General features: G+C 33.5%; 1 non-coding gene across 1 annotated transcript; it reads right to left on the reverse strand.

Moving 5' to 3' along the window:
- Nucleotides 1-2448: 2448 nt before the first annotated feature.
- On the reverse strand, nucleotides 2449-2521 carry TRNAA-AGC. The gene has a single exon. It is a non-coding gene; the product is annotated as a tRNA-Ala (tRNA).
- Between the last annotated feature and the right edge of the window lie 1954 nt (nucleotides 2522-4475).

Below are 4475 nucleotides of genomic sequence, written 5' to 3' on the forward strand. Positions count from 1 at the left end.
AGAATAAAAATTAAAACATGACATGAATGACATCTTCTTGAATCTTTGTTTTATTCTCCTAAATGTATATAAAAAAAATCTTATATATTTTTAGATAAAAAAACTTTAAAATTACCTATTTAATAAAACTCCATCCAAACTTCTACTCATAAATTTAATTATTATTTGTATACAATTGTTAATATGTAAGAAAATACATGTACAAATGTTTATACTATTCGTAGTACACTAGTCTCGGTTGTTTGACTAAAACAATGCAACCATTGTCCAAACTAAAGAATTTGATTCGAAGCTATCTCCTAATAGAGGGAGACTCAATTAGACTTTGTTGTAAGATTCGACCCTATCAATTTGAATAGCGTTCTCCAACTATAAATATTGAACTCTAAAGTATTCACGAGCAAAGTAAGTTTGTTGAAACTATCTAATTTAATCTACAAGCGTGTGGTGGTCTTTTCAGTCCCATATAGGCTTTGACCCCAAATTTTATATTATTGTGATAGAAGCTATAAATGACAACAATATTCAGTGGTCAGATATTGCAATTGTGACGAAGTTCCGTCATATGCATGGGACGCTACCGCCATCCAATAAGCTCTTATCATTTGGAGGAGCTCCTATCTCTTTAAGGAATTCATCAAATTCCCTCTCCTATATCATATATCAAATTCCCTCTCCACAAGTAGTATATCATATATATCAAATTCCCTTTACAATAACCTCTATATCAAATTCCCTTTACAATAAGTTCTCTATATCAAATTCCCTTTACAATAAGTTCTCTATATCAAATTCCCTTTACAATAAGTCCTCTCTCTATATCAAATTCCCTTTACAATAAGTCCTCTCTCTATATCAAATTCCCTTTACAATAAGTCTTCTCTCTATATCAAATTCCCTTTACAATAAGTTCTCTATATCAAATTCCCTTTACAATATGTTCTCTATATCAAATTCCCTTTACAATAAGTCCTCTCTCTATATCAAATTCCCTTTACAATAAGTCCTCTCTCTATATCAAATTCCCTTTACAATAAGTCCTCTCTCTATATCAAATTCCCTTTACAATAAGTCAAATTCCCTTTACAATAAGTCCTCTCAAATCCTCTCTCTATATCAAATTCCCTTTACAATAAGTCCTATTCCCTTTACAATAAGTCCTCTCAAATTCCCTTTACAATAAGTCCTCTCAAATTCCCTACAATAAGTCCTCTCTCTATATTCTCTATATCAAAAGTCCTCTCAAATTCCCTTTACAATAAGTCCTCTCTCTATATCAAATTCCCTTCTCTCTATATCAAATAAGTCCTCTCAAATTCCCTTTACAATAAGTCCTCTCTCTATATCAAATTCCCTTCTCTCTATATCAAATTCCCTTTACAATAAGTCCTCTCTCTATATCAAATTCCCAAGTCAGAATCCTATTCCCTTCTCTCTATATCAAATTCCCTTTACAATAAGTCCTCTCTCTATATCAAATTCCCAAGTCAGAATCCTATTCCCTTCTCTCTATATCAAATTCCCTTTACAATAAGTCCTCTCTCTATATCAAATTCCCAAGTCAGAATCCTATTCCCTTTACAATAAGTCCTCTCTCTATATCAAATTCCCTTCTCTCTATATCAAATTCCCTTTACAATAAGTCCTCTCTCTATATCAAATTCCCTTCTCTCTATATCAAATTCCCTTTACAATAAGTCCTCTCTCTATATCAAATTCCCAAGTCAGAATCCTATTCCCTTTACAATAAGTCCTCTCTCTATATCAAATTCCCTTCTCTCTATATCAAATTCCCTTTACAATAAGTCCTCTCTCTATATCAAATTCCCAAGTCAGAATCCTATTCCCTTTACAATAAGTCCTCTCTCTATATCAAATTCCCTTTACAATAAGTCCTCTCTCTATATCAAATTCCCAAGTCTTAAGGTCCTCTCTCTATATCAAATTCCCAAGTCTTGTCCTCTCTCTATATCAAATTCCCTTTACAATAAGGTCCTCTCTCTATATCAAATTCCCAAGTCTTGTCCTCTCTCTATATCAAATTCCCTTTACAATAAGGTCCTCTCTCTATATCAAATTCCCAAGTATCATGTCCTCTCTCTATATCAAATTCCCAAGTCTTGTCCTCTCTCTATATTATGTCCTCTCTCTATATCAAATTCCCTTTACAATAAGTCAGAATCCTATTCCCTGTCCTCTCTCTATATCAAATTTCCCTTCTCTCTATATCAAATTCCCATATCAAATTTCCCTTCTCTCTATATCAAATTCCCAAGTCCTGTCCAGTCCCTTCTCTCTATATCAAATTCCCAAGTCCTGTCCATTCCCTTCTCTCTATATCAAATTCCCAAGTCCTGTCCATTCCCTTCTCTCTATATCAAATTCCCAAGTCCTGTCCTCTCTCTATATTTAAATTAATTCATACTTAAAAAAATAATTTCTCCCTTTTGGAGATGCAGGGTATCGATCCCCATACCTCTCACATGCTAAGCGAGCGCTCTACCATCTGAGCTACATCCCCACAATTTTTGCATCACAAAACCCTAAATTTTCCGTCATCAATAATAGTAAAAATGAAGAAATAGAAAAGAAATAATATATTTAATAATAGATAGTCTTATTTTTGGAGATGCGACGTATCGATCCCCATACCTATCGCATGCAAAGCGAATGCTCTACCATCTGAGCTACATCCCCATGATTTTTATATCATAAAACCCTAAATGTCCCATCATCAATAATAGTGAAAATAAAAAAATATCAAAATATTAATAACAAATAGTTTGGTTTGGTGATGCGGGGCAATCGATAATTGTGAAAATGAAAAAATATAATAACAAATTAAATACTTTCTTTTGGAGAGGCGGGTTATCAATCCCCGTACAACTCGCATACAAAGCGAGCGCTCTACCATCTAAGCTATATCTCTACAATTTTTACGTCACGAAACCCTAAGCGTCTCGTCATGAATAATAGTGAAAATGAAAAAATATCGCTACTCATTATGTCATAAATAAGGAAATATTAATTGAAATAAAATAGTAATAATGAATAGCTTCTTTTGGAGATGCGAGGTATCGATCCCTGTATCTCTCCCATGCTACATTCCCACGATTTTACATAAAAAAAACTCTAAACTTCCCATCATCAATGATATGAAAATGAAAAACTATCCCCGCTCATTATGTCGTAAATAAGGAAAAATTTAAAAGAACTAATATACTTAGTAATTGTTTCCTTTGTTGATGCATGGTATCGATCCCAGTACTTCTCACATGGGATGCAAACACTCAACCATCTAAGCTATAACCTCAAGATTCTTACATCACAAAATCCTAAACATTTCGTCATCAACAATAGTGAAAATAAAAAAATAACGCTATTCATTATGTCATAAATAAGGAAAAATTGAACAGAAATAAAATAGTAATAACGAATAGTTTCTTTTGGAGGTATGGGGTATCGATCCGATCCTCGTACCTCTCGCATGCTAAGCAAGCAATCTACCATCTAAGCTACATTCCCACAATACTTATATCAGAAAACCCTAAATGTCCCGTCATCAAGTGAAAATGAAAAAATATCTCCGCTAATTATGTCATAAATAAGGAAAGGTTGAATAGAAGTAAAATATTAATAACAAATAGTTTCTTTTGGAGATGCGGGATATCCCCTTAACTCTCGCATGCTAAATGAGCTCTACCATCTAAGCTACATCCCCCGAATTCTTGCATCATAAAACCCTAAATTTCCCATCATAAGCTACATGACCACAATTCTTGCATCATAAAACCCTAACTTTCCAATCACAAGCTACATCCCCACAATTGTTGCATCATAAAACCCTCAAATTCCCATCATAAGCTACACCCCCACAATTGTGTATCGATCCCCATACCTCTCGCATGCAAAGCGAGTGCTCTACCATCTAAGCTATATCCCAAAAATTCTTTTGTCACAAAGTCCTAAACATCTCGTCATCAGTAATAATGAAAATGAAAAACTATCCCGACTCATTATGTCCTAAATAAGAAAAAATTGAAAAAAAAATATATTTAGTAATCGATTCAATCGGAGATGCAAGGTATTGATCCCCGTACTTTCCACATGGGAAATGAACGCTCTACCATTTGAACTACATCCCTACAATTCTTACATCAAAAAACCATAAACGTCCCTTCATCAATAATTGTGAAAATGAAGAAATATGGCTACTCAACCTGTCATGAATAAGGAAAAATTGAAAAGAAATAATTTTCAATAATATATTTAATAACATAGTTTTATTTTGGAGATGCGTGGTATCTATCCCCGTACCTCTCGCATGCAAAGCAAGCGGTCTACCATTTGAGCTACATCCCCACGATTCTTATGTTACAAAATCCTAAATGTCTCGTCATCAATAATAGTGACATGAAAAACTATCCCTACTCATTATGTCGTAAATAAGAAAAAATTGAAAAGTAATAATATAT

The sequence above is a fragment of the Cucurbita moschata genome, unplaced genomic scaffold (assembly GCF_002738365.1).
Source record: "Cucurbita moschata cultivar Rifu unplaced genomic scaffold, Cmos_1.0 Cmo_Scf00150, whole genome shotgun sequence".
NCBI classification, from domain to species: Eukaryota; Viridiplantae; Streptophyta; class Magnoliopsida; order Cucurbitales; family Cucurbitaceae; genus Cucurbita; species Cucurbita moschata.